Here is a 23,949-nt window from a genome sequence, read left to right on the forward strand (position 1 = left end):
CCGCCATTGCCGCACTCCCTCAATTCCCTCCTCTGCTCTCCCCGCCTCCAGCACCGCCATCTTCCCAGCCCCCGCCCCAGCCCCCGCCGCCACCAATGCCATACTCGCTCAGTCTCCCACCTCTGCTCTCCTGGCCTCCGCCGCCAGCACCGCCCTCACGCCCTCCCCAGCCCCCGCCGCCACCGCCGCCGCCATCGGCCCCCGTGTCCCAGCGCCCACCGTCAAAGCCCCCATTGTCGCCGCCGCCATCGCCGCCCTGGCGCCATCCACGCGGTTGCCATCGCCTACCTCGCCACCCTCCCCTGCCTCCGCCGCCGCCGCCGCCGCCGCCGCAGCCGCCCCCGCCGCCGCCGCGGGGTCCTCCCACAACTCCCAGGCCCAGGGTTGCCTGCTGGTTCAGGCCTCCACCAGCCTTGGGGCTGCGGTTGGGGGTAAACCTGGTGGCGGTAGGGGGGCGGGTTGTATGCCGGTCTGGGTGCCGGGAGTCCCAGGATGCCAGAGTTCCACGACTTCTGGCACCATCAGGGAAGTGGCAGTGTCCCATGGAGCCCCGGGTGGCGCGAAGGGGCCTCGCTGTCGGCCAGGAGTAGCCCGCCGCCCACGCCAGGGGCATTAGGAAGAGGCGGGGAGCCGGACTGGGGGGGGACGCGGTGCTGGCAGAGCCGGCCCGCGGGTCGATGCTCGCCACCGGAGCGGCTCATCTGCATGGCGGGCGCTCACGAGACAGGCCGGGAGCAGGCTCTTGGGGCGCGGGAGCCGGGTCCCAGCGTCTACGGCCATACCACCCTGAACGCGCCCGATCTCCTCTGATCTCGGGAGCTAAGCAGGGAGGGGCCTGGTTAGTACTTGCATGGGAGACCGCCTGGGAATACCTGTAGGCTTTTGCTCGCCTCTCCTTTTGCGCCGCCGCCCCGGCGTGCCTCCCTCCGAATCCCTGCCGCCCCTTGCCCCTCTGCAACCCCTGCAGCCGCCCAGCCAGCCGAAGGTCCCCCTGGCCAGAGGAGGGACAGCTGCCCAGCACTACAAGCTCGCATCCCCGGCCGCACACCAGGCCTGTCGGCCAGGGCTCCCCCCCTCTCCCTCTTCTTAGTGCTCTTCGCCGAGGCAGGCCGTCAGCCTGCAGCAGTCAGCCGCGTCTAGGTCGCCGCCGCCGCCACCGCCATCGCAGGGCTCCCTCTCGCTCCCCGACCCTGCCGCCGCCGCAACCCCCAACGCCCAAGCCCAGGGCTGCCTGCCGGCGCAGGCTTCCACCAGGCTCTCTCCATCCCAGGACGTGCCGGTCCTTTGCACCTCGGCCCGAGCCCAGGGGACGCCCATCCCTGCGCCTGCCCCTGGGCCCCGAGACACAGGATCGGCGTGTCCTCGGGCAAACGGGACGCCCACCCGCCCCGCCCCACCGGAGTCTTCTGTCTCCGCGGGCAGGCACCTCTCCCCACACCCCCGCGCGTCCCCTCCCGTCTCCCACAAGAGCCAGGAGCCCTCCCTTCCCGCCGGCCACGGTGTCCCCGACACAAAGGGCACAAAGAGCCGGGACAAACCAGGGGACGGCGGGAGCAGCACCCCAACACACCACGCGCCATCGACTCCAGGGGAGACCGCCACAAGGGAAGAGCAGGCACGCAGGCACACAATCCTCACAACCAGGGTGCCTGGGGGCTGCCACTCTCCTCCCGCGGGCGGGTCCCTGGGCAGGGCTCAGAGCCCACTGGCCCTCCGGAGACCCTGGCGGCCCGCCCCGGGGGCTTCAATGGTGACTGCCAACGCCAGGGCAATGCCTCCTTGGCGGAGCCCATCCCCGGGCACGACCACACTCCGGTGGAGAAGCCACCACTTCAACACAGCCTCAGTGCGTCTGTCCCAGTCCGTGTGCCCGAATGTGCGTCCCTCCCACCCTCCCCCACCCCATGTCTGTCTGGCTCTGTGACGTGCCTGTTGGGTTCTGGCTCTGGCTCAGGAGCTCTCTCCCCGCGTGCCAGCCCCCTCTTTCTCTGTCTCTGTCCATGTCTCTCTGTATGTCTAGACACATACATGTACATATACGTGTATATTTCCATCTCGCTCCCTCTTACTCCTCCTCCCGTTCTGTCTGTCTGTCCCTGTCCTGCGGGGACTCTAGTCCCTCTGCCCGCACAAGAACGCAGGATTTGGCGAGGCCAAGAAGGAACACCCACAGAGCCACGGATAGGGGGCTCATAGCACCATGTCTCACGGGCGGCTGGCTTGGAGACACGGCAAGCCGGAGCCGCCCGATCCCCCACCTGCTGGCCGATTCTCTGCCAACCAACAGACCCACCAAGCCGGCCCACTGCAGTCCGCGCCCCTCTGCAATTTGCAGTCCACCATCCGCGCTTCCTAGCTTGGCCACCGCAGCTCTGCCGGTGTCCAATGGCCAACTGGCAACAGCTGAAGGCCAAGCGGTAACAGCTGATGTCAGTGCAGCCCCACGCAGTACCCCCGTCCCCCGGTACCCCCGTCTCCCCGTCACCCCTGTCTCCGTTCCCCCGGTTCCCCGTCTTCCTGTCCCCCGTCTCCCGGGTCCCCCGTCCCCACGTTCCACCATCCCCCCTATTCCGGTCCCCCCCGTCCCCTGTTCCCCCCGTCCCCTGATCCCCCTGTTCCCCCGTACCCCCATCCACCCTCTCCCAGTCCACCCGTCCCCCGGTGCCCCCGTCCCCCCAGTGCCCCATCCCCCGTCCCCCGCTCCCCCGTCCCCCCAGTACCCCCACGCCCCTGGTCCACCCGTCCCCCATTCCTTCGTCTCCAGGTCCCCCCTCCCCGGGTCCCCCGACCCCCGTTCCCCCGTCTCCCGGTCCTCCGTCTCGCGGTCCACCTGTCCCCCGGTCCCCCAGTCCCAACGTCTCCCCGTCCCCCTGTCCCTCCTTCGCCTGGTCCCCCCGTCCCCCCATACCCCCGGTCTCCCGTTCCCCGGTCCCCCGTCTCCTGGTCCCCTGGTCCCCCGGTTCCCCCGGCGCCCAGCCGCCCTTCTACCGGTCCCCCCGTTCCCCGGTCGCCCCGTCTCCCGGTCCCCAGTCTCCCGGTCCCCTGTCTCCCGGTCGCCCGGTCTTCCGGTCCCCCGGTCCTCCGTCCAGTGTTACCCCCTTCCCCCGGTCCCCCGGTCACCCCATCTCCCTGTCCCTCTGTCTCCCGGTCCGGCCGCACACCCATCCCCCCGTCTCCCGGTCCCCCGTCTCCCGGTCGCCCGGTCCCCAGGTCCCCCGTCTCCCGGTCCCCTCATCCCCTGGACCCCCAACCCCCGGTCCCTGGTCCCCCGGTCCCCCAGTCCCCCGGTTACCCCATCGCCCTGGCCCCCGTCTACCGATCTCCCAGTTCTCCGTTCGCCCCGTCTTCCGGTCCTCCCGTCCCACAGTCTCCCGTCTCCCGGTGTCCCATCTCCCGGTCACCCTGTCCCCGGTCCCCCGTCTCGCGGTCCCCCGTCTCCTAGTCGCCCCGTTCCCCGGTACCCGATCTCCCGGTCCCCTCATCCCCCAGTCCCCCAACCCCCGGTCCCCCGGTCCCCCCGTCCCCCGGTCCCCGGTCCCCCGGTCCCCCCATCTCCCGGTCCACTGGTACCCCCGTCCCCCCAGTCCATTCATGCCCCTGGTCACCCCGTCGCCCGGTCCCCTATCCCCCGGTCCCCCCAACCTCCGGTCCCCCGGTCCGCGGGTCCCCTGGTCCCCCCATCCGCCGTTCCCCCGGTCCCCCCCCGTCTCCGTTGACCCGGTCCCCCCGTCCCCCGGTCCCCCCGTCCCCCGGTCCCCCCGACCCTCCAGTCCCCCTGTCCCTCTGTCTCCCGGTCCCCCCGTCACCCCGGCCCCCCGGCCCCAGGTCCCCCATCTCCCGGTCCCCCCGTCTCACGGTCCCCCGTTCCCCCGTTTCCCGGTCCCCCCCTCCCCATGTCCCTCGTCCCCCAGTACCCTCGTACTCCTGTCCCTCCATCCACCGGTCTCCTGGTCCCTCCGTCCCACCGTCCGCCAGTCCCACCGTCCTCTCATTCCCCCAATCCCCCAGTCCCCCAGTCTCCCTGTCCCCCAATTCCCCGGTCTCCCTTTCCCCTGGTACCGTGTCCCCCCATCTCCCGGTCCCCCCGTCCCCTGGTCCCACTGTCTCCCAGTACCCAGTCCCCCTGTCCCCCCCGTTCCCCCTTCCCCTTGTCCCCCCATCCCCCAGTCCCCCCGTCCCCCCGGCCCTCTCGTACTCCCGTCCCCCCATCTTCCGGTCACCCCTTCCCCCCGTCCCACATGCCCCCGTCTCCCAGACCCCCCGTCCCCCGGTTCTCCCAGTTCCAACGGTCTCCCTGTCCCCCTGCCCCCCTTCCCCCATCTCCTGGTACCCCGTCCCCCGGTACCCCCGCCCCGGGTTCCTACAGTCCCACCGTTCTCCCTGTCCCCCCCCTTACACCCGTCTCCCGGTCCCCTGTCCCCCGGTCCTCCCGTCCCCCGGTCCCCCTGTCCCCCCGTTCGGTCTGTCGGTCCCTGTCCTGCGGGGACTCTAGTCCCTCTGTCCGCACAAGAACCCAGGATTTGGCGAGGCCAAGAAGGAACACCAACAGAGCCACGGATAGGGGGCTCATAGCACCATGTCTCACGGGCGGCTGGCTTGGAGACACGGCAAGCCGGAGTCGCCCGATCCCCAACCTGCCGGCCGATTCTCTGCCAACCAACAGACCCACCAAGCCGGCCCACTGCAGTCCGCGCCCCTCTGCAAATTGCAGTCCACCATCCGCGCTTCCTAGCTTGGCCACCGCAGCTCTGCCAGTGGCCAATGGCCAACTGGCAACAGCTGATGGCCAAGCGGTAACAGCTGATGTCCGTGCAGCCCCCACGCAGCACCCCTCCACGCGAGGCCCAGAGCCTGGAAAGTGCTCTCTGCAAGTCTGTCCCCACAGTCCCCGTCTGTCTCTCTCCGCCTACCTCTTGCTCCGTCTCTGGCCTTCTCTCATCCTCTCTCTCAACACCCTGGGTCAGGAGAGGTGATGTGTAGCCAGTGAAGTGACCAGTGATCGGGCGGGACGCCGGTCGCTGATGAGGGGCGAGGGCCCAGACAGAAGGCTGTGTGACGAAGGGTGGCGGCAGTCTGGAGGTGCTGCCCCCTGGTCGCGGGTGGCTCTCCCTGGCTTTGGGCCAGTGGGTGGGGCCGGCCAGGGCCAGGGCCTGGGTTGCACGTCCCTAGGGTGGAGGGGACTGAGAGGACCCTGCGACCCCCTCGGTGGCCCTGAGTGGTGGGGACAGCACAGCAGCAAGGGGGGGTGTGCGGTTGTGGGGCTGGGGGGGGGATGAGAGGTGTTGGGGTAGGGGGGCGTGGTAAAAGCCATTCCGGGCGTGGGGAGTCCCAGGATGCCAGGGCGCCCAGACATATGTCACAGTCAGGGAAGTGACAGAGGCCTGTGGAGCCACTGGGGGGCGCGAAGGGGCCTCGCTGCGGGCCAGGAGTAGCCCGTGGCCCACACCAGCGGCGACCGGAGGAGGCGGGGAGCGGGCGGGAGGCACTCGGGCACACATGCTCGCCACCCGAGCGGCCCAGCAGCATGGCGCGTGCGCTCAGGAGGCAAGTCGGGAGCAGGCTCTTGGAGTGACGGGAGCCGGGTCCCAGTGCCTAAGGCCATACCACCCTGAATGCAGCAGATCTCGTCTGATCTCGGAAGCGAAGCAGGGTCTGTCCTGGTTAGTACTTGGATGGGAGACCGCCTGGGAATACCTGTTGGCTTTTGCTAGCGTCTCCTTTTGCATCGCCGCTCCGGCGTGGCTCCCTCTGCAGCTTCCCAGCCAGCCGCAGGTCCCCCTGACCAGCAGAGGGTCAGCCGCCCGGCACTACAAGCTGGCAGCCCCGGCCGCACACCAGGCCCGTGGGCCAGGGCTCCCCCCACACACCCTCCTCTCAGTCCTCTTCGGTCCCGCAGGCCGTCATCGCGAATCCTTCGCCGACTCGCGGTCGCCGCCACCGCCGCCTGCGCCAAAGCCACCGCCACCACCGGGCTCCCCACCCCCCCCACCCCCCCACCCCCCCACCCCCCACCCCCGCCAGCGCTGCCCTCGCCCCCGCCCCTGTCCCCGCCCCCGCCGCCGCCACCGCCAAACTCCCTCAAACTCCCTCCTGTGCTCTCCCCACCTCGGCCGCCAGCACCGCGCTCCCCATCTCCGCCACCAGTGCTGCCCTCTCCCCCACCCCCACCCCCGCCGCCGCCATATCCGTACTCCCTCAATTCCCTCCTCCGCTCTCCCCGCCTCCAGCACCGCCATCTCCCCCGCCCCCGCCCCAGACCCCCGCAGCCACCATCGCCATACTCCCTCAGTCTCCCGCCTCTGCTCTCCCGGCCTCCCCCGCAGCACCGCCCTCACGCCCTCCCCCGCCCCCGCTGCCGCCATTGCCGCACTCCCTCAATTCCCTCCTCTGCTCTCCCCGCCTCCAGCACCGCCATCTTCCCAGCCCCCGCCCCAGCCCCCGCCGCCACCAATGCCATACTCGCTCAGTCTCCCGCCTCTGCTCTCCCGGCCTCCGCCGCCAGCACCGCCCTCACGCCCTCCCCAGCCCCCGCCGCCACCGCCGCCGCCATCGGCCCCCGTGTCCCAGCGCCCACCGTCAATGCCCCCATTGTCGCCGCCGCCATCGCCGCCCTGGCGCCATCCACGCGGTTGCCATCGCCTGCCTCGACACCATCCCCTGCCTCCGCCGCCGCCGCCGCCGCCGCCGCCGCAGACGCCGCCGCAGACGCCCCCGCCGCCGCCGCGGGGTCCTCCCACAACTCCCAGGCCCAGGGTTGCCTGCTGGTGCATGCCTCCACCAGCCTTGGGGCTGCGGTTGGGGGTAAACCTGGTGGCGGTAGGGGGGCGGGTTGTATGCCGGTCTGGGTGCGGGGAGTCCCAGGATGCCAGAGTTCCACGACTTCTGGCACCATCAGGGAAGTGGCAGTGTCCCATGGAGCCCCGGGTGGCGCGAAGGGGCCTCGCTGTCGGCCAGGAGTAGCCCGCCGCCCACGCCAGGGGCATTAGGAAGAGGCGGGGAGCCGGACTGGGGGGGGACGCGGTGCTGGCAGAGCCGGCCCGCGGGTCGATGCTCGCCACCGGAGCGGCTCATCTGCATGGCGGGCGCTCACGAGACAGGCCGGGAGCAGGCTCTTGGGGTGCGGGAGCCGGGTCCCAGCGTCTACGGCCATACCACCCTGAACGCGCCCGATCTCCTCTGATCTCGGGAGCTAAGCAGGGAGGGGCCTGGTTAGTACTTGCATGGGAGACCTCCTGGGAATACCTGTAGGCTTTTGCTCGCCTCTCCTTTTGCGCCGCCGCCCCGGCGTGCCTCCCTCCGAATCCCTGCCGGCCCTTGCCCCTCTGCAACCCCTGCAGCCGCCCAGCCAGCCGAAGGTCCCCCTGGCCAGAGGAGGGACAGCCGCCCAGCACTACAAGCTCGCATCCCCGGCCGCACACCAGGCCTGTCGGCCAGGGCTCCCCCCCTCTCCCTCTTCTTAGTGCTCTTCGCCGAGGCAGGCCGTCAGCCTGCAGCAGTCAGCCGCGTCTAGGTCGCCGCCGCCGCCACCGCCATCGCAGGGCTCCCTCTCGCTCCCCGACCCTGCCGCCGCCGCAACCCCCAACGCCCAAGCCCAGGGCTGCCTGCCGGCGCAGGCTTCCACCAGGCTCTCTCCATCCCAGGACGTGCCGGTCCTTTGCACCTCGGCCCGAGCCCAGGGGACGCCCATCCCTGCGCCTGCCCCTGGGCCCCGAGACACAGGATCGGCGTGTCCTCGGGCAAACGGGACGCCCACCCGCCCCGCCCCACCGGAGTCTTCTGTCTCCGCGGGCAGGCACCTCTCCCCACACCCCCGCGCGTCCCCTCCCGTCTCCCACAAGAGCCAGGAGCCCTCCCTTCCCGCCGGCCACGGTGTCCCCGACACAAAGGGCACAAAGAGCCGGGACAAACCAGGGGACGGCGGGAACAGCACCCCAACACACCACGCGCCATCGACTCCAGGGGAGACCGCCACAAGGGAAGAGCAGGCACGCAGGCACACAATCCTCACAACCAGGGTGCCTGGGGGCTGCCACTCTCCTCCCGCGGGCGGGTCCCTGGGCGGGGCTCAGAGCCCACTGGCCCTCCGGAGACCCTGGCGGCCCGCCCCGGGGGCTTCAATGGTGACTGCCAACGCCAGGGCAATGCCTCCTTGGCGGAGCCCAGCCCCGGGCACGACCACACTCCGGTGGAGAAGCCACCACTTCAACACAGCCTCAGTGCGTCTGTCCCAGTCCGTGTGCCCGAATGTGCGTCCCTCCCACCCTCCCCCACCCCATGTCTGTCTGGCTCTGTGACGTGCCTGTTGGGTTCTGGCTCTGGCTCAGGAGCTCTCTCCCCGCGTGCCAGCCCCCTCTTTCTCTGTCTCTGTCCATGTCTCTCTGTATGTCTAGACACATACATGTACATATACGTGTATATTTCCATCTCGCTCCCTCTTACTCCTCCTCCCGTTCTGTCTGTCTGTCCCTGTCCTGCGGGGACTCTAGTCCCTCTGCCCGCACAAGAACGCAGGATTTGGCGAGGCCAAGAAGGAACACCCACAGAGCCACGGATAGGGGTCTCATAGCACCATGTCTCACGGGCGGCTGGCTTGGAGACACGGCAAGCCGGAGCCGCCCGATCCCCCACCTGCTGGCCGATTCTCTGCCAACCAACAGACCCACCAAGCCGGCCCACTGCAGTCCGCGCCCCTCTGCAATTTGCAGTCCACCATCCGCGCTTCCTAGCTTGGCCACCGCAGCTCTGCCGGTGTCCAATGGCCAACTGGCAACAGCTGAAGGCCAAGCGGTAACAGCTGATGTCAGTGCAGCCCCACGCAGTACCCCCGTCCCCCGGTACCCCCGTCTCCCCGTCACCCCTGTCTCCGTTCCCCCGGTTCCCCGTCTTCCTGTCCCCCATCTCCCGGGTCCCCCGTCCCCACGTTCCACCATCCCCCCTATTCCGGTCCCCCCGTCCCCTGTTCCCCCCGTCCCCTGATCCCCCTGTTCCCCCGTACCCCCATCCACCCTCTCCCAGTCCACCCGTCCCCCGGTGCCCCCGTCCCCCCAGTGCCCCAACCCCGTCCCCCGCTCCCCCGTCCCCCCAGTCCACCCACGCCCCTGGTCCACCCGTCCCCCATTCCCTCATCTCCCGGTCCCCCCCTCCCCGGGTCCCCCGACCCCCGTTCCCCCGTCTCCCGGTCCTCCGTCTTGCGGTCCACCTGTCCCCCGGTCCCCAGTCCCAACGTCTCCCCGTCTCCCCGTCCCTCCTTCGCCTGGTCCCCCCGTCCCCCCATACCCCCGGTCTCCTGTTCCCCGGTCCCCCGTCTCCTGGTCCCCCGGTCCCCCGGTTCCCCCGGCGCCCAGGCGCCCTTCTACCGGTCCCCCCGTTCCCCGGTCGCCCCGTCTCCCGGTCCCCAGTCTCCCGGTCCCCTGTCTCCCGGTCGCCCGGTCTTCCGGTCCCCCGGTCCTCCGTCCAGTGTTACCCCCTTCCCCCGGTCCCCCGGTCCCCCCATCTCCCTGTCCCTCTGTCTCCCGGTCCGGCCGCACACCCATCCCCCCGTCTCCCGGTCCCCCGTCTCCCGGTCGCCCGGTCCCCAGGTCCCCCGTCTCCCGGTCGCCCGGTCCCCAGGTCCCCCGTCTCCCGGTCCCCTCATCCCCTGGACCCCCAACCCCCGGTCCCTGGTCCCCCGGTCCCCCAGTCCCCCGGTTCCCCCATCGCCCTGGCCCCCGTCTACCGATCCCCCAGTTCTCCGTTCGCCCCGTCTTCCGGTCCTCCCGTCCCACAGTCTCCCGTCTCCCGGTGTCCCATCTCCCGGTCACCCCGTCCCCGGTCCCCCGTCTCGCGGTCCCCCGTCTCCTAGTCGCCCCGTTCCCCGGTACCCGATCTCCCGGTCCCCTCATCCCCCAGTCCCCCAACCCCCGGTCCCCCGGTCCCCCCGTCCCCCGGTCCCCGGTCCCCCGGTCCCCCCATCTCCCGGTCCACTGGTACCCCCGTCCCCCCAGTCCATTCATGCCCCTGGTCACCCCGTCGCCCGGTCCCCTATCCCCCGGTCCCCCCAACCTCCGGTCCCCCGGTCCGCGGGTCCCCTGGTCCCCCCATCCGCCGTTCCCCCGGTCCCCCCCGTCTCCGTTGCCCCGGTCCCCCCGTCCCCCGGTCCCCCCGTACCCCGGTCCCCCCGACCCTCCAGTCCCCCTGTCCCTCTGTCTCCCGGTCCCCCCGTCACCCCGGCCCCCCGGCCCCAGGTCCCCCATCTCCCGGTCCCCCCGTCTCACGGTCCCCCGTTCCCCCGTTTCCCGGTCCCCACCTCCCCATGTCCCTCGTCCCCCAGTACCCTCGTACTCCTGTCCCTCCATCCATCGGTCTCCTGGTCCCTCCGTCCCACCGTCCGCCAGTCCCACCGTCCTCTCATTCCCCCAATCCCCCAGTCCCCCAGTCTCCCTGTCCCCCAATTCCCCGGTCTCCCTTTCCCCTGGTACCGTGTCCCCCCATCTCCCGGTCCCCCCGTCTCCTGGTCCCACTGTCTCCCAGTACCCAGTCCCCCTGTCCCCCCGGTCCCCCGGTCCCCTTGTCCCCCCATCCCCCAGTCCCCCCGTCCCCCCGGCCCTCTCGTACTCCCGTCCCCCCATCTTCCGGTCACCCCTTCCCCCCATCCCACATGCCCCCGTCTCCCAGACCCCCCGTCCCCCGGTTCTCCCAGTTCCAACGGTCTCCCTGTCCCCCTGCCACCCTTCCCCCATCTCCTGGTACCCCGTCCCCCGGTACCCCCGCCCCGGGTTCCCACAGTCCCACCGTTCTCCCTGTCCCCCCCCTTACACCCGTCTCCCGGTCCCCTGTCCCCCGGTCCTCCCATCCCCCGGTCCCCCTGTCCCCCCGTTCTGTCTGTCGGTCCCTGTCCTGCGGGGACTCTAGTCCCTCTGCCCGCACAAGAACCCAGGATTTGGCGAGGCCAAGAAGGAACACCAACAGAGCCACGGATAGGGGGCTCATAGCACCATGTCTCACGGGCGGCTGGCTTGGAGACACAGCAAGCCGGAGCCGCCCGATCCCCAACCTGCCGGACGATTCTCTGCCAACCAACAGACCCACCAAGCCGGCCCACTGCAGTCCGCGCCCCTCTGCAATTTGCAGTCCACCATCCGCGCTTCCTACCTTGGCCACCGCAGCTCTGCCAGTGGCCAATGGCCAACTGGCAACAGCTGATGGCCAAGCGGTAACAGCTGATGTCCGTGCAGCCCCCACGCAGCACCCCTCCACGCGAGGCCCAGAGCCTGGAAAGTGCTCTCTGCAAGTCTGTCCCCACAGTCCCCGTCTGTCTCTCTCCGCCTACCTCTTGCTCCATCTCTGGCCTTCTCTCATCCTCTCTCTCAACACCCTGGGTCAGGAGAGGTGATGTGTAGCCAGTGAAGTGACCAGTGATCGGGCGGGACGCCGGTCGCTGATGAGGGGCGAGGGCCCAGACAGAAGGCTGTGTGACGAAGGGTGGCGGCAGTCTGGAGGTGCTGCCCCCTGGTCGCGGGTGGCTCTCCCTGGCTTTGGGCCAGTGGGTGGGGCCGGCCAGGGCCAGGGCCTGGGTTGCACGTCCCTAGGGTGGAGGGGACTGAGAGGACCCTGCGACCCCCTCGGTGGCCCTGAGTGGTGGGGACAGCACAGCAGCAAGGGGGGTGTGCGGTTGTGGGGCTGGGGGGGGGATGAGAGGGGTTGGGGTAGGGGGGCGTGGTAAAAGCCATTCCGGGCGTGGGGAGTCCCAGGATGCCAGGGCGCCCAGACATATGTCACAGTCAGGAAAGTGACAGAGGCCTGTGGAGCAACTGGGGGGCGCGAAGGGGCCTCGCTGCGGGCCAGGAGTAGCTCGTCGCCCACACCAGCGGCGACCGGAGGAGGCGGGGAGCGGGCGGGAGGCACTCGGGCACACATGCTCGCCACCCGAGCGGCCCAGCAGCATGGCGCGTGCGCTCAGGAGGCAAGTCGGGAGCAGGCTCTTGGAGTGCCGGGAGCCGGGTCCCAGTGCCTAAGGCCATACCACCCTGAACGCAGCAGATCTCGTCTGATCTCGGAAGCGAAGCAGGGTCTGTCCTGGTTAGTACTTGGATGGGAGACCGCCTGGGAATACCTGTTGGCTTTTGCTAGCGTCTCCTTTTGCATCGCCGCTCCGGCGTGGCTCCCTCCGAACCCCTGCCGCCCCTTGCCCCTCTGCAGCCTCCCAGCCAGCCGCAGGTCCCCCTGACCAGCAGAGGGTCAGCCGCCCGGCACTACAAGCTGGCAGCCCCGGCCGCACACCAGGCCCGTGGGCCAGGGCTCCCCCCACACACCCTCCTCTCAGTCCTCTTCGGTCCCGCAGGCCGTCATCGCGAATCCTTCGCCGACTCGCGGTCGCCGCCACCGCCGCCTGCGCCAAAGCCACCGCCACCACCGGGCTCCCCCCCCTCCCCCCCCTTCCCCCCCCCCCCCCCCCCCGCCAGCGCTGCCCTCGCCCCCGCCCCTGTCCCCGCCCCCGCCGCCGCCACCGCCAAACTCCCTCAAACTCCCTCCTGTGCTCTCCCCACCTCGGCCGCCAGCACCGCGCTCCCCATCTCCGCCACCAGTGCTGCCTCTCCCCCACCCCCGCCCCCGCCGCCGCCATATCCGTACTCCCTCAATTCCCTCCTCTGCTCTCCCCGCCTCCAGCACCGCCATCTTCCCAGCCCCCGCCCCAGCCCCCGCCGCCACCAATGCCATACTCGCTCAGTCTCCCGCCTCTGCTCTCCCGGCCTCCGCCGCCAGCACCGCCCTCACGCCCTCCCCAGCCCCCGCCGCCACCGCCGCCGCCATCGGCCCCCGTGTCCCAGCACCCACCGTCAAAGCCCCCATTGTCGCCGCCGCCATCGTCGCCCTGGCGCCATCCACGCGGTTGCCATCGCCTACCTCGCCACCCTCCCCTGCCTCTGCCGCCGCCGCCGCCGCCGCCGCCGCCGCCCCCGCCGCCGCCGCGGGGTCCTCCCACAACTCCCAGGCCCAGGGTTGCCTGCTGGTGCAGGCCTCCACCAGCCTTGGGGCTGCGGTTGGGGGTAAACCTGGTGGCGGTAGGGGGGCGGGTTGTATGCCGGTCTGGGTGCGGGGAGTCCCAGGATGCCAGAGTTCCACGACTTCTGGCACCATCAGGGAAGTGGCAGTGTCCCATGGAGCCCCGGGTGGCGCGAAGGGGCCTCGCTGTCGGCCAGGAGTAGCCCGCCGCCCACGCCAGGGGCATTAGGAAGAGGCGGGGAGCCGGACTGGGGGGGGACGCGGTGCTGGCAGAGCCGGCCCGCGGGTCGATGCTCGCCACCGGAGCGGCTCATCTGCATGGCGGGCGCTCACGAGACAGGCCGGGAGCAGGCTCTTGGGGTGCGGGAGCCGGGTCCCAGCGTCTACGGCCATACCACCCTGAACGCGCCCGATCTCCTCTGATCTCGGGAGCTAAGCAGGGAGGGGCCTGGTTAGTACTTGCATGGGAGACCGCCTGGGAATACCTGTAGGCTTTTGCTCGCCTCTCCTTTTGCGCCGCCGCCCCGGCGTGCCTCCCTCCGAATCCCTGCCGCCCCTTGCCCCTCTGCAACCCCTGCAGCCGCCCAGCCAGCCGAAGGTCCCCCTGGCCAGAGGAGGGACAGCCGCCCAGCACTACAAGCTCGCATCCCCGGCCGCACACCAGGCCTGTCGGCCAGGGCTCCCCCCCTCTCCCTCTTCTTAGTGCTCTTCGCCGAGGCAGGCCGTCAGCCTGCAGCAGTCAGCCGCGTCTAGGTCGCCGCCGCCGCCACCGCCATCGCAGGGCTCCCTCTCGCTCCCCGACCCTGCCGCCGCCGCAACCCCCAACGCCCAAGCCCAGGGCTGCCTGCCGGCGCAGGCTTCCACCAGGCTCTCTCCATCCCAGGACGTGCCGGTCCTTTGCACCTCGGCCCGAGCCCAGGGGACGCCCATCCCTGCGCCTGCCCCTGGGCCCCGAGACACAGGATCGGCGTGTCCTCGGGCAAACGGGACGCCCACCCGCCCCGCCCCACCGGAGTCTTCTGTCTCCGCGGGCAGGCACCTCTCCCCACACCCCCGCGCGTCCCCTCCCGTCTCCCACAAGAGCCAGGAGCCCTCCCTTCCCGCCGGCCACGGTGTCCCCGACACAAAGGGCACAAAGAGCCGGGACAAACCAGGGGACGGCGGGAGCAGCACCCCAACACACCACGCGCCATCGACTCCAGGGGAGACCGCCACAAGGGAAGAGCAGGCACGCAGGCACACAATCCTCACAACCAGGGTGCCTGGGGGCTGCCACTCTCCTCCCGCGGGCGGGTCCCTGGGCGGGGCTCAGAGCCCACTGGCCCTCCGGAGACCCTGGCGGCCCGCCCCGGGGGCTTCAATGGTGACTGCCAACGCCAGGGCAATGCCTCCTTGGCGGAGCCCAGCCCCGGGCACGACCACACTCCGGTGGAGAAGCCACCACTTCAACACAGCCTCAGTGCGTCTGTCCCAGTCCGTGTGCCCGAATGTGCGTCCCTCCCACCCTCCCCCACCCCATGTCTGTCTGGCTCTGTGACGTGCCTGTTGGGTTCTTGCTCTGGCTCAGGAGCTCTCTCCCCGCGTGCCAGCCCCCTCTTTCTCTGTCTCTGTCCATGTCTCTCTGTATGTCTAGACACATACATGTACATATACGTGTATATTTCCATCTCGCTCCCTCTTACTCCTCCTCCCGTTCTGTCTGTCTGTCCCTGTCCTGCGGGGACTCTAGTCCCTCTGCCCGCACAAGAACGCAGGATTTGGCGAGGCCAAGAAGGAACACCCACAGAGCCACGGATAGGGGTCTCATAGCACCATGTCTCACGGGCGGCTGGCTTGGAGACACGGCAAGCCGGAGCCGCCCGATCCCCCACCTGCTGGCCGATTCTCTGCCAACCAACAGACCCACCAAGCCGGCCCACTGCAGTCCGCGCCCCTCTGCAATTTGCAGTCCACCATCCGCGCTTCCTAGCTTGGCCACCGCAGCTCTGCCGGTGTCCAATGGCCAACTGGCAACAGCTGAAGGCCAAGCGGTAACAGCTGATGTCAGTGCAGCCCCACGCAGTACCCCCGTCCCCCGGTACCCCCGTCTCCCCGTCACCCCTGTCTCCGTTCCCCCGGTTCCCCGTCTTCCTGTCCCCCGTCTCCCGGGTCCCCCGTCCCCACGTTCCACCATCCCCCCTATTCCGGTCCCCCCCCCCCGTCCCCTGTTCCCCCCGTCCCCTGATCCCCCTGTTCCCCCGTACCCCCATCCACCCTCTCCCAGTCCACACGTCCCCCGGTGGCCCGTCCCCCCAGTCCCCCCACGCCCCTGGTCCACCCGTCCCCCATTCCCTCGTCTCCCGGTACCCCCCTCCCCGGGTCCCCCGACCCCCGTTCCCCCGTCTCCCGGTCCTCCGTCTCGCGGTCCACCTGTCCCCCGGTCCCCCAGTCCCAACGTCTCCCCGTCCCCCCGTCCCTCCTTCGCCTGGTCCCCCCGTCCCCCCATACCCCCGGTCTCCTGTTCCCCGGTCCCCCGTCTCCTGGTCCCCCGGTCCCCCGGTTCCCCCGGCGCCCAGGCGCCCTTCTACCGGTCCCCCCGTTCCCCGGTCGCCCCGTCTCCCGGTCCCCAGTCTCCCGGTCCCCTGTCTCCCGGTCGCCCGGTCTTCCGGTCCCCCGGTCCTCCGTCCAGTGTTACCCCCTTCCCCGGTCCCCCGGTCCCCCCATCTCCCTGTCCCTCTGTCTCCCGGTCCGGCCGCACACCCATCCCCCCGTCTCCCGGTCCCCCGTCTCCCGGTCGCCCGGTCCCCAGGTCCCCCGTCTCCCGGTCCCCTCATCCCCTGGACCCCCAACCCCCGGTCCCTGGTCCCCCGGTCCCCCAGTCCCCCGGTTCCCCCATCGCCCTGGCCCCCGTCTACCGATCCCCCAGTTCTCCGTTCGCCCCGTCTTCCGGTCCTCCCGTCCCACAGTCTCCCGTCTCCCGGTGTCCCATCTCCCGGTCACCCCGTCCCCGGTCCCCCGTCTCGCGGTCCCCCGTCTCCTAGTCGCCCCGTTCCCCGGTACCCGATCTCCCGGTCCCCTCATCCCCCAGTCCCCCAACCCCCGGTCCCCCGGTCCCCCCGTCCCCCGGTCCCCGGTCCCCCGGTCCCCCCATCTCCCGGTCCACTGGTACCCCCGTCCCCCCAGTCCATTCATGCCCCTGGTCACCCCGTCGCCCGGTCCCCTATCCCCCGGTCCCCCCAACCTCCGGTCCCCCGGTCCGCGGGTCCCCTGGTCCCCCCATCCGCCGTTCCCCCGGTCCCCCCCGTCTCCGTTGCCCCGGTCCCCCCGTCCCCCGGTCCCCCCGTACCCCGGTCCCCCCGACCCTCCAGTCCCCCTGTCCCTCTGTCTCCCGGTCCCCCCGTCACCCCGGCCCCCCGGCCCCAGGTCCCCCATCTCCCGGTCCCCCCGTCTCACGGTCCCCCGTTCCCCCGTTTCCCGGTCCCCCCCTCCCCATGTCCCTCGTCCCCCAGTACCCTCGTACTCCTGTCCCTCCATCCACCGGTCTCCTGGTCCCTCCGTCCCACCGTCCGCCAGTCCCACCGTCCTCTCATTCCCCCAATCCCCCAGTCCCCCAGTCTCCCTGTCCCCCAATTCCCCGGTCTCCCTTTCCCCTGGTACCGTGTCCCCCCATCTCCCGGTCCCCCCGTCCCCTGGTCCCACTGTCTCCCAGTACCCAGTCCCCCTGTCCCCCCGGTCCCCCGGTCCCCTTGTCCCCCCATCCCCCAGACCCCCGGCCCCCCGGCCCTCTCGTACTCCCGTCCCCCCATCTTCCGGTCACCCCTTCCCCCCGTCCCACATGCCCCCGTCTCCCAGACCCCCCGTCCCCCGGTTCTCCCAGTTCCAACGGTCTCCCTGTCCCCCTGCCCCCCTTCCCCCATCTCCTGGTACCCCGTCCCCCGGTACCCCCGCCCCGGGTTCCTACAGACCCACCGTTCTCCCTGTCCCCCCTCTTACACCCGTCTCCCGGTCCCCTGTCCCCCGGTCCTCCCGTCCCCCGGACCCCCTGTCCCCCCGTTCTGTCTGTCGGTCCCTGTCCTGCGGGGACTCTAGTCCCTCTGCCCGCACAAGAACCCAGGATTTGGCGAGGCCAAGAAGGAACACCAACAGAGCCACGGATAGGGAGCTCATAGCACCATGTCTCACGGGCGGCTGGCTTGGAGACACGGCAAGCCGGAGCCGCCCGATCCCCTACCTGCCGGCCGATTCTCTGCCAACCAACAGACTCACCAAGCCGGCCCACTGCAGTCCGCGCCCCTCTGCAATTTGCAGTCCACCATCCGCGCTTCCTAGCTTGGCCACCGCAGCTCTGCCAGTGGCCAATGGCCAACTGGCAACAGCTGATGGCCAAGCGGTAACAGCTGATGTCCGTGCAGCCCCCACGCAGCACCCCTCCACGCGAGGCCCAGAGCCTGGAAAGTGCTCTCTGCAAGTCTGTCCCCACAGTCCCCGTCTGTCTCTCTCCACCTACCTCTTGCTCCGTCTCTGGCCTTCTCTCATCCTCTCTCTCAACACCCTGGGTCAGGAGAGGTGATGTGTAGCCAGTGAAGTGACCAGTGATCGGGCGGGACGCCGGTCGCTGATGAGGGGCGAGGGCCCAGACAGAAGGCTGTGTGACGAAGGGTGGCGGCAGTCTGGAGGTGCTGCCCCCTGGTCGCGGGTGGCTCTCCCTGGCTTTGGGCCAGTGGGTGGGGCCGGCCAGGGCCAGGGCCTGGGTTGCACGTCCCTAGGGTGGAGGGGACTGAGAGGACCCTGCGACCCCCTCGGTGGCCCTGAGTGGTGGGGACAGCACAGCAGCAAGGAGGGTGTGCGGTTGTGGGGCTGGGGGGGGGATGAGAGGGGTTGGGGTAGGGCGGCGTGGTAAAAGCCATTCCGGGCGTGGGGAGTCCCAGGATGCCAGGGCGCCCAGACATATGTCACAGTCAGGGAAGTGACAGAGGCCTGTGGAGCCACTGGGGGGCGCGAAGGGGCCTCGCTGCGGGCCAGGAGTAGCCCGTCGCCCACACCAGCGGCGACCGGAGGAGGCGGGGAGCGGGCGGGAGGCACTCGGGCAGACATGCTCGCCACCCGAGCGGCCCAGCAGCATGGCGCGTGCGCTCAGGAGGCAAGTCGGGAGCAGGCTCTTGGAGTGCCGGGAGCCGGGTCCCAGTGCCTAAGGCCATACCACCCTGAACGCAGCAGATCTCGTCTGATCTCGGAAGCGAAGCAGGGTCTGTCCTGGTTAGTACTTGGATGGGAGACCGCCTGGGAATACCTGTTGGCTTTTGCTAGCGTCTCCTTTTGCATCGCCGCTCCGGCGTGGCTCCCTCCGAACCCCTGCCGCCCCTTGCCCCTCTGCAGCCTCCCAGCCAGCCGCAGGTCCCCCTGACCAGCAGAGGGTCAGCCGCCCGGCACTACAAGCTGGCAGCCCCGGCCGCACACCAGGCCCATGGGCCAGGGCTCCCCCCACACACCCTCCTCTCAGTCCTCTTCGGTCCCGCAGGCCGTCATCGCGAATCCTTCGCCGACTCGCGGTCGCCGCCACCGCCGCCTGCGCCAAAGCCACCGCCACCACCGGGCTCCCCACCCCCCCCACCCCCCCACCCCCCCACCCCCCCCCACCCCCGCCAGCGCTGCCCTCGCCCCCGCCCCTGTCCCCGCCCCCGCCGCCGCCACCGCCAAACTCCCTCAAACTCCCTCCTGTGCTCTCCCCACCTCGGCCGCCAGCACCGCGCTCCCCATCTCCGCCACCAGTGCTGCCCTCTCCCCCACCCCCGCCCCCGCCGCCGCCATATCCGTACTCCCTCAATTCCCTCCTCCGCTCTCCCCGCCTCCAGCACCGCCATCTCCCCCGCCTCCGCCCCAGACCCCCGCAGCCACCATCGCCATACTCCCTCAGTCTCCCGCCTCTGCTCTCCCGGCCTCCGCCGCCAGCACCGCCCTCACGCCCTCCCCCGCCCCCGCTGCCGCCATTGCCGCACTCCCTCAATTCCCTCCTCTGCTCTCCCCGCCTCCAGCACCGCCATCTTCCCAGCCCCCGCCCCAGCCCCCGCCGCCACCAATGCCATACTCGCTCAGTCTCCCACCTCTGCTCTCCCGGCCTCCGCCGCCAGCACCGCCCTCACGCCCTCCCCAGCCCCCGCCGCCACCGCCGCCGCCATCGGCCCCCGTGTCCCAGCGCCCACCGTCAAAGCCCCCATTGTCGCCGCCGCCATCGCCGCCCTGGCGCCATCCACGCGGTTGCCATCGCCTACCTCGCCACCCTCCCCTGCCTCCGCCGCCGCCGCCGCCGCCGCCGCAGCCGCCCCCGCCGCCGCCGCGGGGTCCTCCCACAACTCCCAGGCCCAGGGTTGCCTGCTGGTTCAGGCCTCAAACAGCCTTGGGGCTGCGGTTGGGGGTAAACCTGGTGGCGGTAGGGGGGCGGGTTGTATGCCGGTCTGGGTGCCGGGAGTCCCAGGATGCCAGAGTTCCACGACTTCTGGCACCATCAGGGAAGTGGCAGTGTCCCATGGAGCCCCGGGTGGCGCGAAGGGGCCTCGCTGTCGGCCAGGAGTAGCCCGCCGCCCACGCCAGGGGCATTAGGAAGAGGCGGGGAGCCGGACTGGGGGGGGACGCGGTGCTGGCAGAGCCGGCCCGCGGGTCGATGCTCGCCACCGGAGCGGCTCATCTGCATGGCGGGCGCTCACGAGACAGGCCGGGAGCAGGCTCTTGGGGCGCGGGAGCCGGGTATCAGCGTCTACGGCCATACCACCCTGAACGCGCCCGATCTCCTCTGATCTCGGGAGCTAAGCAGGGAGGGGCCTGGTTAGTACTTGCATGGGAGACCTCCTGGGAATACCTGTAGGCTTTTGCTCGCCTCTCCTTTTGCGCCGCCGCCCCGGCGTGCCTCCCTCCGAATCCCTGCCGCCCCTTGCCCCTCTGCAACCCCTGCAGCCGCCCAGCCAGCCGAAGGTCCCCCTGGCCAGAGGAGGGACAGCCGCCCAGCACTACAAGCTCGCATCCCCGGCCGCACACCAGGCCTGTCGGCCAGGGCTCCCCCCCTCTCCCTCTTCTTAGTGCTCTTCGCCGAGGCAGGCCGTCAGCCTGCAGCAGTCAGCCGCGTCTAGGTCGCCGCCGCCGCCACCGCCATCGCAGGGCTCCCTCTCGCTCCCCGACCCTGCCGCCGCCGCAACCCCCAACGCCCAAGCCCAGGGCTGCCTGCCGGCGCAGGCTTCCACCAGGCTCTCTCCATCCCAGGACGTGCCGGTCCTTTGCACCTCGGCCCGAGCCCAGGGGACGCCCATCCCTGCGCCTGCCCCTGGGCCCCGAGACACAGGATCGGCGTGTCCTCGGGCAAACGGGACGCCCACCCGCCCCGCCCCACCGGAGTCTTCTGTCTCCGCGGGCAGGCACCTCTCCCCACACCCCCGCGCGTCCCCTCCCGTCTCCCACAAGAGCCAGGAGCCCTCCCTTCCCGCCGGCCACGGTGTCCCCGACACAAAGGGCACAAAGAGCCGGGACAAACCAGGGGACGGCGGGAGCAGCACCCCAACACACCACGCGCCATCGACTCCAGGGGAGACCGCCACAAGGGAAGAGCAGGCACGCAGGCACACAATCCTCACAACCAGGGTGCCTGGGGGCTGCCACTCTCCTCCCGCGGGCAGGTCCCTGGGCGGGGCTCAGAGCCCACTGGCCCTCCGGAGACCCTGGCGGCCCGCCCCGGGGGCTTCAATGGTGACTGCCAACGCCAGGGCAATGCCTCCTTGGCGGAGCCCAGCCCCGGGCACGACCACACTCCGGTGGAGAAGCCACCACTTCAACACAGCCTCAGTGCGTCTGTCCCAGTCCGTGTGCCCGAATGTGCGTCCCTCCCACCCTCCCCCACCCCATGTCTGTCTGGCTCTGTGACGTGCCTGTTGGGTTCTGGCTCTGGCTCAGGAGCTCTCTCCCCGCGTGCCAGCCCCCTCTTTCTCTGTCTCTGTCCATGTCTCTCTGTATGTCTAGACACATACATGTACATATACGTGTATATTTCCATCTCGCTCCCTCTTACTCCTCCTCCCGTTCTGTCTGTCTGTCCCTGTCCTGCGGGGACTCTAGTCCCTCTGCCCGCACAAGAACGCAGGATTTGGCGAGGCCAAGAAGGAACACCCACAGAGCCACGGATAGGGGGCTCATAGCACCATGTCTCACGGGCGGCTGGCTTGGAGACACGGCAAGCCGGAGCCGCCCGATCCCCCACCTGCTGGCCGATTCTCTGCCAACCAACAGACCCACCAAGCCGGCCCACTGCAGTCCGCGCCCCTCTGCAATTTGCAGTCCACCATCCGCGCTTCCTAGCTTGGCCACCGCAGCTCTGCCGGTGTCCAATGGCCAACTGGCAACAGCTGAAGGCCAAGCGGTAACAGCTGATGTCAGTGCAGCCCCACGCAGTACCCCCGTCCCCCGGTACCCCCGTCTCCCCGTCACCCCTGTCTCCGTTCCCCCGGTTCCCCGTCTTCCTGTCCCCCGTCTCCCGGGTCCCCCGTCCCCACGTTCCACCATCCCCCCTATTCCGGTCCCCCCCGTCCCCTGTTCCCCCCGTCCCCTGATCCCCCTGTTCCCCCGTACCCCCATCCACCCTCTCCCAGTCCACCCGTCCCCCGGTGCCCCCGTCCCCCCAGTGCCCCATCCCCCGTCCCCCGCTCCCCCGTCCCCCCAGTACCCCCACGCCCCTGGTCCACCCGTCCCCCATTCCTTCGTCTCCAGGTCCCCCCCTCCCCGGGTCCCCCGACCCCCGTTCCCCCGTCTCCCGGTCCTCCGTCTCGCGGTCCACCTGTCCCCCGGTCCCCCAGTCCCAACGTCTCCCCGTCCCCCTGTCCCTCCTTCGCCTGGTCCCCCCGTCCCCCCATACCCCCGGTCTCCCGTTCCCCGGTCCCCCGTCTCCTGGTCCCCTGGTCCCCCGGTTCCCCCGGCGCCCAGGCGCCCTTCTACCGGTCCCCCCGTTCCCCGGTCGCCCCGTCTCCCGGTCCCCAGTCTCCCGGTCCCCTGTCTCCCGGTCGCCCGGTCTTCCGGTCCCCCGGTCCTCCGTCCAGTGTTACCACCTTCCCCCGGTCCCCCGGTCACCCCATCTCCCTGTCCCTCTGTCTCCCGGTCCGGCCGCACACCCATCCCCCCGTCTCCCGGTCCCCCGTCTCCCGGTCGCCCGGTCCCCAGGTCCCCCGTCTCCCGGTCCCCTCATCCCCTGGACCCCCAACCCCCGGTCCCTGGTCCCCCGGTTACCCCATCGCCCTGGCCCCCGTCTACCGATCTCCCAGTTCTCCGTTCGCCCCGTCTTCCGGTCCTCCCGTCCCACAGTCTCCCGTCTCCCGGTGTCCCATCTCCCGGTCACCCCGTCCCCGGTCCCCCGTCTCGCGGTCCCCCGTCTCCTAGTCGCCCCGTTCCCCGGTACCCGATCTCCCGGTCCCCTCATCCCCCAGTCCCCCAACCCCCGGTCCCCCGGTCCCCCCGTCCCCCGGTCCCCGGTCCCCCGGTCCCCCCATCTCCCGGTCCACTGGTACCCCCGTCCCCCCAGTCCATTCATGCCCCTGGTCACCCCGTCGCCCGGTCCCCTATCCCCCGGTCCCCCCAACCTCCGGTCCCCCGGTCCGCGGGTCCCCTGGTCCCCCCATCCGCCGTTCCCCCGGTCCCCCCCGTCTCCGTTGACCCGGTCCCCCCGTCCCCCGGTCCCCCCGTCCCCCGGTCCCCCCGACCCTCCAGTCCCCCTGTCCCTCTGTCTCCCGGTCCCCCCGTCACCCCGTCCCCCCGGCCCCAGGTCCCCCATCTCCCGGTCCCCCCGTCTCACGGTCCCCCGTTCCCCCGTTTCCCGGTCCCCCCCTCCCCATGTCCCTCGTCCCCCAGTACCCTCGTACTCCTGTCCCTCCATCCACCGGTCTCCTGGTCCCTCCGTCCCACCGTCCGCCAGTCCCACCGTCCTCTCATTCCCCCAATCCCCCAGTCCCCCAGTCTCCCTGTCCCCCAATTCCCCGGTCTCCCTTTCCCCTGGTACCGTGTCCCCCCATCTCCCGGTCCCCCCGTCCCCTGGTCCCACTGTCTCCCAGTACCCAGTCCCCCTGTCCCCCCCGTTCCCCCTTCCCCTTGTCACCCCATCCCCCAGTCCCCCCGTCCCCCCGGCCCTCTCGTACTCCCGTCCCCCCATCTTCCGGTCACCCCTTCCCCCCGTCCCACATGCCCCCGTCTCCCAGACCCCCCGTCCCCCGGTTCTCCCAGTTCCAACGGTCTCCCTGTCCCCCTGCCCCCCTTCCCCCATCTCCTGGTACCCCGTCCCCCGGTACCCCCGCCCCGGGTTCCTACAGTCCCACCGTTCTCCCTGCCCTCCCCCTTACACCCGTCTCCCGGTCCCCTGTCCCCCGGTCCTCCCGTCCCCCGGTCCCCCTGTCCCCCCGTTCTGTCTGTCGGTCCCTGTCCTGCGGGGACTCTAGTCCCTCTGTCCGCACAAGAACCCAGGATTTGGCGAGGCCAAGAAGGAACACCAACAGAGCCACGGATAGGGGGCTCATAGCACCATGTCTCACGGGCGGCTGGCTTGGAGACACGGCAAGCCGGAGCCGCCCGATCCCCAACCTGCCGGCCGATTCTCTGCCAACCAACAGACCCACCAAGCCGGCCCACTGCAGTCCGCGCCCCTCTGCAAATTGCAGTCCACCATCCGCGCTTCCTAGCTTGGCCACCGCAGCTCTGCCAGTGGCCAATGGCCAACTGGCAACAGCTGATGGCCAAGCGGTAACAGCTGATGTCCGTACAGCCCCCACGCAGCACCCCTCCACGCGAGGCCCAGAGCCTGGAAAGTGCTCTCTGCAAGTCTGTCCCCACAGTCCCCGTCTGTCTCTCTCCGCCTACCTCTTGCTCCGTCTCTGGCCTTCTCTCATCCTCTCTCTCAACACCCTGGGTCAGGAGAGGTGATGTGTAGCCAGTGAAGTGACCAGTGATCGGGCGGGACGCCGGTCGCTGATG

The 23,949-nt window shown here is 70.6% G+C and overlaps 7 pseudogenes; all 7 read left to right on the top strand.

Moving 5' to 3' along the window:
* The first annotated feature begins 768 nt into the window (after positions 1-768).
* On the top strand, positions 769-888 carry LOC148756704 (5S ribosomal RNA; annotated as a pseudogene).
* A 4,702-nt stretch (positions 889-5,590) lies between these two features.
* LOC148756705 (5S ribosomal RNA) lies at positions 5,591-5,710 on the top strand (annotated as a pseudogene).
* Positions 5,711-7,138: 1,428 nt separating this feature from the next.
* Positions 7,139-7,258, top strand: LOC148756706 (5S ribosomal RNA; annotated as a pseudogene).
* A 4,729-nt stretch (positions 7,259-11,987) lies between these two features.
* On the top strand, positions 11,988-12,107 carry LOC148756707 (5S ribosomal RNA; annotated as a pseudogene).
* Positions 12,108-13,362: 1,255 nt separating this feature from the next.
* LOC148756708 (5S ribosomal RNA) lies at positions 13,363-13,482 on the top strand (annotated as a pseudogene).
* Positions 13,483-18,146: 4,664 nt separating this feature from the next.
* LOC148756709 (5S ribosomal RNA) lies at positions 18,147-18,266 on the top strand (annotated as a pseudogene).
* A 1,443-nt stretch (positions 18,267-19,709) lies between these two features.
* On the top strand, positions 19,710-19,829 carry LOC148756710 (5S ribosomal RNA; annotated as a pseudogene).
* Positions 19,830-23,949: the final 4,120 nt, after the last annotated feature.

This window comes from Rhinolophus sinicus, chromosome 11 (genome assembly GCF_057876585.1).
Source record: "Rhinolophus sinicus isolate RSI-liver-muscle chromosome 11, RSI-T2T, whole genome shotgun sequence".
Lineage (NCBI taxonomy): Eukaryota > Metazoa > Chordata > Mammalia > Chiroptera > Rhinolophidae > Rhinolophus > Rhinolophus sinicus.